Source organism: Phodopus roborovskii, unplaced genomic scaffold (assembly GCF_943737965.1).
Source record: "Phodopus roborovskii unplaced genomic scaffold, PHOROB, whole genome shotgun sequence".
Lineage (NCBI taxonomy): Eukaryota > Metazoa > Chordata > Mammalia > Rodentia > Cricetidae > Phodopus > Phodopus roborovskii.
Genome location: NW_026125952.1, coordinates 255,549 through 265,717, shown reverse-complemented (window position 1 = coordinate 265,717; position 10,169 = coordinate 255,549). Strand labels below are relative to the sequence as shown.

Genomic DNA, 10,169 nt, shown 5'->3' with positions numbered 1-10,169 from the left:
AAGAATGTAAGACACCTTTCCATTTATGTGTTAGCTATAAGTTTTATCAATATATTATTTAGTATGTAGATCTAGATTTTTCTTTGTTTACTTTTACTTCTAAATATTTTATTTTCTTTGTTTTTAAGGTTTATTTATTATGTATACAGTGTTCTTCCTGTATGTATGATTGCAAGCCAGAAGAGGGCACCAGATTCCATTACAGATGGCTGTGAGCCATGATGTGGGTGCTGGGAATTGAACTCAGAACGTCTGGAAGAGCAGCTAGTACTCTTAAATGCTAAATAGATCATCTCTCCAGCCCCTAAGTATTTTATTTTCATATGCAGTTGTAAATGGAAATAACTTTTAAACTCCCATTTCAGAAAGTCTATTGTTAGTGTAAGGAAACTATCGACTTCTTGCTATGTTGTTTAGGGTTTTCTATGATCAGGAAATGATCAGGAAATACTTCATTTCTCCTTTTTCTGTGTGGGTACCTTCCACTACTTTATTTTTTTTAAAGTTTTAAAGACTTATTTATTTGTGTTTTGGCTGCATATGTGTATGTACACTATATATGTGTCTATGGATTGAGGAGGTCAGCAAAGGGGGTTCGATTCCCTGAAACTGAAGTTACTAATGACTATAAACCACCATGAGTATGCTGGTACCTGAACCCAGGTCATCTCCCAGAGCAACACATATTCTTAAACACCGAGCCATCTCCTTAGCCCCGAATATCTTTTATTTTTAAATTGTTATTATTATTATTACTATGACTCTTCCCCCTCCTTCACTTCCCCCATCTTCCCAAGGTCTCATGATTCTCTCTTGATTACTATTTTCCTTGGATAACTTTTTTCATTCTGTCACTCTTTCTGTGTATATTTAAAGCTAAAGCTAGTCACTTGCAGGGAGCTTATTGCTTGATCTTGTTTTTAATCCAGGGAAGTTTTTTTTTTTTTTTTTTTTTTTTTTTTGTATTTCGCACATAACTTTATTTGTTGAATAAATGAATATTTGTCAATATGTACATAACCACGAAGAACAAGAACTAGATTGAGAGCAAAATATTTGGGTTCTAATATGCAAAGCCACTTACCAGCTATGAGGGCCCAGGTGAAGAGCTGAACCCGAGCTCAGCTTCCTCAACTGCGCTTCCTTGACTATATGCTGTACAGACCCACGTGGCCACCACACAGGCTTATTGCTAGGTTCAGATGCAGGAACACATGAAAGTGCCAAAGACCACAACTGGGAGCAATACAGATGTGACAAGTAACGGCAATTAAATTTCAAGTTGAGGAATCTTTTCACACCCTTGGATTGTACCGATATAGTCAACAGGGAGTGACAGAGGAGCTAGCTGGCCACTGATGAGAACGAGCAAGTCATTCTTCAGAGTGGAAGGAATTCTGCAATATTCTGTCCGGTACCGAGTCACTTCCCACACTTCCTGATGTCAGAGGCGCGGCAATAACTCTCCTGAAAAATACACTAATTTGCGTGTCATCTTTGCGCAGGGGCCATGCTAATCTTCTCTGTATCATTCCAATTTTAGTATATGTGCTGCCGAAGCGAGCACTCCAGGCAAGTTTTTTATTAGAGTTTTTTGTTTGTTTGCTTGCTTCTCGAGACACTGTTTCTCTATGTACTTTGGTCTACGGTGGTTCTCACCCTGTAGACCAGGCTTGCCTTGAACTCACAGCGATCTGCCTGCCTCTGCCTCCCATGTGCTAGGATTAAATATGTGTGCCACCACTGCCCAGCTTGATTAGATATTTTAATGAATTTATATTTAATACTTTATACATAAATACTTGCTATTCCCATTTTGTTAAAGATTTATTGGCTGTTCCATAGCTCTTTTACTTATCTCTATAGTTTTTCTGTCTTTATGAGTTGTATGTTTGTACTAATATGTGTTGGTTCAATGTTCTTTAACTTTTGTCATTTTTGCTTCTACTAGAGTATTTAAGAAATTGGATCCTACTATCGGATACAGGTCAGCAAACCTGTCCAGTTAGCAAAGACTGATGCATCTTTCAAAAGTTCATCAGTATTTACTCTCTGTCTGCACTCTGGTGATGCTGAAGTTAAAACTCAGAACAATTTGTTATCAACTGTGGTTCTGAGGAAAGCTGGAGAACTTGGTACAGAAGCTCATGGATGCAGAGGCAGGATGTTTTGTTGTTCATTTGTTTGCGTTGTTTTGTTTGGTTTTGACACAGGTTCCCTCACTATGTAGCCCTGGCTGATCTGGAGCTCTGTATAGACTAGGCTGGCCTTAAGTTCCAGAGTTCCATCTGCCTCTGCTTCCTGAGTATTGGGATTAAGGATGTGCATCACCATGCTCAGCTTGTTGCAGAGGCTGAGATGATCACTGCTCCTAGCATTTTTTGTTTTGTTTTATGTATATAGTGTAAAGTCCCATGCTTTCTGTCCAGGAGCTGGAGAGAACACAATACACTTCAATGATCTTGCTAAAGACAAAGGCAAACAAGGTTGGTTCAGGGCTTCAGATACTCAAGTCCACATCTCAATTCTTGTGCTATAAATACACTGAGATTATGGGTAAAGGGGCGGGAGTTAAATTTATAAAGTTACTTTTGGGTCAATTTTAGAGACTCATGTCCACAAAATGGTAAATCTGCTTACCAAGCATTAGTATGTGTCATTCCTCTTGCATCTGTTAGCAAATTTTTTATTTATGAGCTTAGAGCTGTACAAGGATATATCCCAATCCTTCTGGGAATAGACTACTTCTGAATTTGAACCTGCAGGCAATTAATGTCTCTACTAACTCTATGTTGATCTGCATTCCCAAAACAATCCCTTAGGTCTTGAGCTTCACTGGGATTTCACAAATTCCTACTTGAATTCCAAGACTCTAACAAAGAGACTTGTTTGTGAGTAGATACAGAATAGGTACTGCAGGAGCTACACACAGGTATCTTCCTATTCTGATATTTTGCTAACATCCTTCATTTAATGTCTATCAGAAATTTGTAATTTTTAGAATTCAGAACCTATATGCTTCTTTAGATTAGTATCTAGGTTTATTTTTTTACCTGATATTAAGTGACATGAATATAAGTACTATTGTCACAAATTTCAATTTCATATGTCAAAATGCTGGTTGATAATGTACATCAGCTGCTTTAAAAATCATATAAAATTCACTCACTGTAATATATACTGTGATGTCAGGAATATATCCCTCATTTAGGGCACCTATACAGCTATTTCACTATTCTGTTTATTATATCATCTACTTGAATATTTCCTAATTCTTAATGCAGGGAAAATAGAAAAAAAAATGAAAAGTTTGTAAAATAGAAGCTAACAGAATTAAATATTCTAAAATAGTTTTACCTCTTCACAACTAATTATGCATACAACACATTTGCTTAAATGGGCATAAAGAAAAATCAATGTTCTACTCATGTTCAGCAACTAATTTTAAAATATTTTCAGTCATTTGCTTGACAAGGCACAATTATGGGTGGGCTTGATGTTTGTTTTCATTTATAAGTAATTTTGAAATTAATATCTTTTATTGACAATTATTTTTGAAGTATCCAAACAGTAGGGAAAAATTGACATTTATTAAAACAGCAAAATTCACTAAATTCTTTATGCTTACATATATATTATATGTGTGAATTTTCATTCATTGGTTATGGCATCTTATTTTAAACAGCTTTGAGGAATAAAATGAGTATGAGAATACACAGCACAAAGGTATTTAAAGTTTCATGAATTCTGGAATAAATTCACTTGATTGCATTTCAAATGTGGAAGTGTTCTTAGCACTGAGAGGAAAGCAGGAGGCATTTAGTGCAATACACTTATTTACAGGAGAGAAGACTGATATCCTCCGAGATCATTTAGAATATTTACGATGCTATATCTCTTCAGAGGCAAAATTGGGCACTTTAACCAAAACTGTTTTAGTCCTGGTCCACCTTCTCACAGTTAACCACAACTGTAATGAATAAATGATCAAGCAAGTTTTCAAATCAATCGTAAGGTAATCCATCTAAACTATAATTTCCCACACAATTAGATGCAGCACGTAGTCCATTTGATTCAATAACTGGACAGATGTACTTGAGTGGTCATCCTGAAATTTAATATACTCATAGAACAAATATATTAGGTGTTAATTTATCATCCACCACATATTTTAAGGAAATTAAACTTTTGGAAACATTAATTTTCTGCCTTCGATATGAAGCGAAGGAATGAAACAATTTTCCCTAATTCAGAGAGAAAACATTTATCTGAAATGACTAGATTACTGCGGTAAACATTGCTCCAAATTATAAATGGTCAATTGCTATAGTACTCTGCCTTCATGTCACATATATAGGTCTTCACACTGTTGAATATTATCTGTTTCAATAATAAAATAATGTATATTCTCCTATCAGGAAATTATATGTTTGCCCTGTACCTGCCTACTGAGTTTGAAATTTGAGTTATAGATTTATTATTTATCCATAAAGACATTTCACAGACGTGCTTAGTAATTTTTAATTAGTTATCATGCTGGGTAGCCACTGTGACATGATGCTTTATGAAGATGAGGAAATTATTTCAGTACTGAAAAAAATCCATTAACCAAACAAATTTAAACAGAACTTTCATGCTTGAAAGAAGAGAAAATTGATCATTGAATTTGAAGTAACATGTTATTTGAGAACTCTGTGGTTTTACTGATTTTAATAGCTTTATGGAGAAGGAAATTAAAATTTTCCAGCCTTACAAGTCTTCAAAAATAATGAAGGTAGTTTGATGAAAATAAATACAGTGTTTATAGAATCCCAAGGACATTTTACTGAGTGTTTAAAGTGCCTCAGGATCTTTGCTATATTAACTTTCTCAGTGTTCCCAGAAAATATGTGATTGGTAGCATTTGTCTACTGTTTTCAACCCCTGGGATTTGCGAAAACACAAGGGTACTTCTTACCTTTGTTTTAGATTTTATTTTGTTTGCTTTCTTTTATATTATAGCTCTAATTATGTAAAAAAAAAAAACATGTGAATTACTTAAAACTTAGTGTTGCCTGAAGTGATGTTTAGGAGAGGAAATGAAAAACTATTAAGGAAATGACTATTAGTACACACACATGCGTGCACACACACACACACACACACACACACATCATTCTCAATGTCTCCATTGCCACTAGTGCCAAAAATCTTTAGAGGGATGTGAAGGCTACAATACTTCACTTACTCATTTTTATATAAGTGATCTGAGGCTCACTGAGCTTACGAGACTTGTCTAACTTAGCAGAAATAATAAATTTCCAAGTATGCAGTAGACTCCACTGTTTTCACTACTAAATGTAGTGTTCTTGAACTGCCACTCAGTGTTCTCCTAATGATTCTTACTGTTTGTTCAATCAACTACAGATAGGCTTTGAGTAAAGTGTGTATGGACACATTTCAATTATCCCCCATATGGCTAAATCCGTGGCAATTTGTTTTTAATCCTGGACCACCTGCATGGGCAAGAAAAAAGGGAACAGAATATACTTAATAATTTCAAGGCTGGTAAGCCAGGTGGGAAAGGAAATAACAAAATTCATGCAGTGTCTTAGGAATATGATTTTGGAAAAGGTCATTCTAAAAGAGAAACTGCAAGCAAGACAAATTAGAATAAAACTGGCTTCACAGTAAGAGTAAGGAGGGAGCTACAGGTGACTTGATAAGAGGAATGGAATGCTATGGAATGCTATGTGTGCTCTATGGGACTTGTTCTGTGAAAGCATGCTGTTACTGGTTTACAGTCAATTAGAAGTTAGAAGTAAAGCTTAATTATGGTTGCTATGTTTGTTTCCAAGCAGAATTATATTATGATTAGGCAAGCAGAATTGCTACAAAAGAAATTGTAGGCTAACTCTCCCAATTCCCAGCTTCAGTGAGCAAATGAAATTGAACATACAAGCTATTTTAAAACTTCAAGCAAGATTCTTTGTCTTAATATCTTTTTAGGCATCATTTCTCTACTATGCTCATAGAATAAAGCATTTGATATTTACTAAAAGAAACACAATTAGAGTAGTAAATAATCACAAATGCATTTATTAATTCAATGAACATTAGTTTTTACGTGCCAGAGAATGTATAAATGCAGTACATATTGATATAAATGATAACATAAAAAAGCTAATTCAAAGTGACATGAAGACAGTCTTTTCCTTATAATCCAACTAAATGTATTCGTATCCCATTTCTGTTCCTTACTATTTGAATGGCATCAGAGAAGTCATTTAATCACTCTAAATCATGGCTCTAACAACTGTATAATAAGAAAACCAATCTTTTAGCATTATTGTGAGAATTAAATTACACAAAGCATGAAAAGTATCCATCATCACGAGTCACACACTATGGGAAGAAGAATGACAACAAAAACATTCCAAGAGAAATGATTTGAGGGTTCCTGGTTGACCACTGAGATACAAGTTTCTTTGTACAAGTTTCTCTCTCCATGGATCTGCCAAAGGCCATACCTTTCCTATCACGGTGGACTGTTCTCCCTCACTAAATGGCCCAGAATAAACCCACACTCCTTTATACCGCTTCTTGTTAGGTATTTGGTGTCAGTGATGATGAAGGTAACTAATACAGAATATTGGTTCTGAAAAAAAAACAAGGCTATTGCTATGACAAACCTGGCCATGTGGTTTTCAGGCCTTTGGAACTAATTCATGAGAGCAATGTAGAAGAATTTGGAACTGAAAGCTAAATAAATCCCAGAATGCTGTAAGCAGAGTTTTGATGGGAGATTCTGATAGAAGTGCAGAAAAGTAGAATGTTGATAGAAGTGTGTACAGTGAAAGCCTGGCACATCAAGTTTCCAGAGAGAGAAAAGGACTCTTTGAGAAATTGAGCTAAGGGTCCTTTATCTTATATTTAGGCAAAACATCTGAATTATTCCACTCATGTCCTGAAACTCTGAGTGAGATTGAATATAAAAGTAATGAGGAAATTGTTTGGAAGGGAATATTGCAGCTCGCAGACAATGCTATTTCAGACAATGTAGCATAGCTTTACTTATTCATTTGGCGATGCTTATAGTGAGAATTCAAATAACAAAGCAAAGCAGTAGTAAATGTGTAGTTTGTCAAGGGAAGGAACATGAACAAGGTGAAAGTATGGATATGGCGGAAAGGTGGGCACACCTGAAAGTGACTATAATTACTAAAGACATTGGGATCATTGGAAAGACAAACATTTAGGGTAGAATGGTGTGTGCATGGTTTTAATCCTAGAACTCAGGAAACAGAGGCAGACAAATCTGTAGTTCCATGGCAGCCAGAGCTATATAGTGAGACCCTGTCACAAGACAAGGTGGAGTTGGAGGAAGAGACCTTGCACTCTATACTGTGGCAATAGAAATTACATCTTGAGAGAAAAAAATCTATTTATTGTAGGATCTAGGGATACAAAATTATGGATTCATTTTGAAAGGAAAATTTCTGAGAAAATAGAGCCTCCAGGGCACTCTGCCACATTAAGGAATGTTTTACAATGTTGAGCTGTGAAAGCACACAAAAGCTGCTCCAGATGTCATCCGTAGAAGTCCCGCTCCATGTTGAGATGTCAGAACTTGGTGCCTTCCACGTAGTGCTGAGTTTGCAAGCATATAGTATGCAAGGATGATGAGGAAAGAGACTTTCAATGAGGTCTGAGAAAGCCACTGAGGTCAGTTGACATCTAGCAAGGTCTGATTCCAATCCCGGAGCTTCTGAACCATCTGTGCATGAAGTTGTGAAGGTAAAGGGCTAAGCTGCAGTAGACATCTCAAGATATTGGAAGTGGCCAAATTGAGGAACATGTATCAAGAAAGCTGCAAGCACTGAGAAGAGCTGGCCCAAGGGAGGCCATAGTTGTCCCAGGAAACAGAGTTTGAATGGTAGGGCTACACAAACCTGTGGAAGCCTAGATGATGACATTACAAAACCCAGATTCTAGGCAAGGAACAGCATGATATGCTGTCTGTCCTGTTAATTATTCAATAGTGCTTTGATTTGTTATTACTTTTTCTTTCAAGTTTCATGTTTCTTTTTAGAAGAAAACTTGTTACCCTCGGCCGCTGTATAAAAATAAAATTAAATAAAACATTGCAGGAGTCCCAGTAAAACTTTGGAATTTTTTTGTTGTTGTGGTTTTGTTTTCTGAGACAAGGTTTCTCTATATGGCAGTCCTCGCTGTCCTGGAACTTGCTCTGTAGACCAGGCTGGCCTCAAACTCAATAGAGATTCACCTGCCTCTGTCTCCAGAGTGAAAGGCATGTGTCACCATCACCAGTGATTTTGAACATTTTTTCAATTTTTTTATTTAAATTCAAAACAATCTTTTACATACCAATCCCAGTTCCCCCTCCCTCTTGTCCTCCTATTCCCCCCCCCACCGTATCCCATTCCCACCCAACATCCACTCCTCAGAGAGAGTGAGGAATCCCATTGGGGATCATCAAAGTCTGTCATATCATTTGGGGTAGGACTGAGTCCCTCCTCCTTGCATCTAGGCTGAGAGAGTGTCCCTCCATAAGTAATGGGCTCCAAAAATTCAGTTCATGCACTATGGATAAATACTTGTTCCACTGCCAGCAGCCCCATAGACTGCCCAAGCTCCCCTCCCAACTGACATTTATGAGGCACCTAGTTTGGTCTTATGCAGGTTCCCCAGCTGTCTGACTGGGGTCCATGAGCTTCCACTTGCTCAGGTCAGCTGTTTCTATGGGTTTCTCCCAACATGGTCTTGACCCCTTTGCTCATCACTCCTCCCTCCCTCTCTACAATTAGACTCCAGGAGTTCAGCTCAGTGTTTAGCTGCGAGTCTTTGCTTAGAACAGATAAAGAAAATGTGATATATACACATAATAGAGTACTCTTCAGTGGTACAAAACATTGACATCTTGAAATCTGCTTGCAAATGGATGGAACTAGAAGAAACCATCCTGGGTGAGGTAACCTAGACACAGAAAGACACACTTGGTATGTACTCACTGATAAATGGATATTAGACATAGAGTAGAGAATAACCACCTTACAATCCACAACCCTGCGAAGCTAGGAAACAAGGAGGACCCTAAGAGAGACATACATGACCCCCTCAACCCCCAAAACGGGAAAGGGACAATATCTCTAGAGTACATTGGGATTGTGGTGGGAGGGGAGAGGGAGATAGGAGAGAGGAGGAGTGAAGAGGAGGTGGGAGAAGAACATGAGAGATCAGGAAGGTCGAGTTGGGGGAAGGGCAGAGAAGGAAAACATGGAAAGAGATATCTTGATAGAGGAAGCCATTATGGGCTTAACAAGAAACCTGGCACTAGGAAAATTCCTAGGGATCCAGGGAAATTCCCAGGGATCCACAAGGATGACCCCAACTAAGAATCTAAGCAATAGTGGAGAGGGTACCTTAAATGCCCTTCCGCTATAATGAGATTGATGGCTATCTTAATTGCCATCATAGAGATCTTGGACTTTTATATTGAAAAAAATAAGATTATTGGGGCTTTTGAAGTTGAGTTGAATGTATTTTTCCTAATGAGATGACCATGGGGTGTCATAGATATAATGATAATTTCAATACTATAAAAAACCACAGTGGTATCTAAACAGCTTTTGCTTTTAAAAGATGAGAATTTTGAAAATTACCTATTCAATTAAAATCAACAGTAAGTATATTATAAAACAGGAATAACAAGTTAATGAAAAGTAATTATATTCTAAAAATAATAACAATGGCACAGTTTTACAGATTTGCAAATCTCACCATTTGGCTTAAGAAATCACTAGCTTTTCAATGTGCTTTTTAATGCAATCTGGTGGCCCTGGATCTCTAAGAAAGGAGGCTGAGAAGTCCATGAGGAGCAAACCAGTAAGCAGAACTCCTCCATGACCTCTGCATCAGCTCCTGCCTCCAGGCTCCTTACTCTGACTTCTTCCCACCATGGACTGTAATCTTCAGGGTGAAACAGACCCTTTACTCCCCAAGTTGCTTTATAGCCATGGTGTTTTATCATAGCAATAAAAACCGTAAGACAAAGACCCTGTGTCATAAAACCATGTTGTAGTACAGCAGAGGAATATACTCAGTGTCAACCTCTGGCCTCCATGCATGAATGTGCAGCTGAGTATACATATGCATATGCACATATATAT

General features: G+C 37.2%; 1 non-coding gene across 1 annotated transcript; it reads right to left on the bottom strand.

Moving 5' to 3' along the window:
- Positions 1-1,460: 1,460 nt before the first annotated feature.
- LOC127218134 (U6 spliceosomal RNA) lies at positions 1,461-1,567 on the bottom strand. Its single transcript, XR_007834152.1, has one exon. It is a non-coding gene; the product is annotated as a U6 spliceosomal RNA (small nuclear RNA).
- Positions 1,568-10,169: the final 8,602 nt, after the last annotated feature.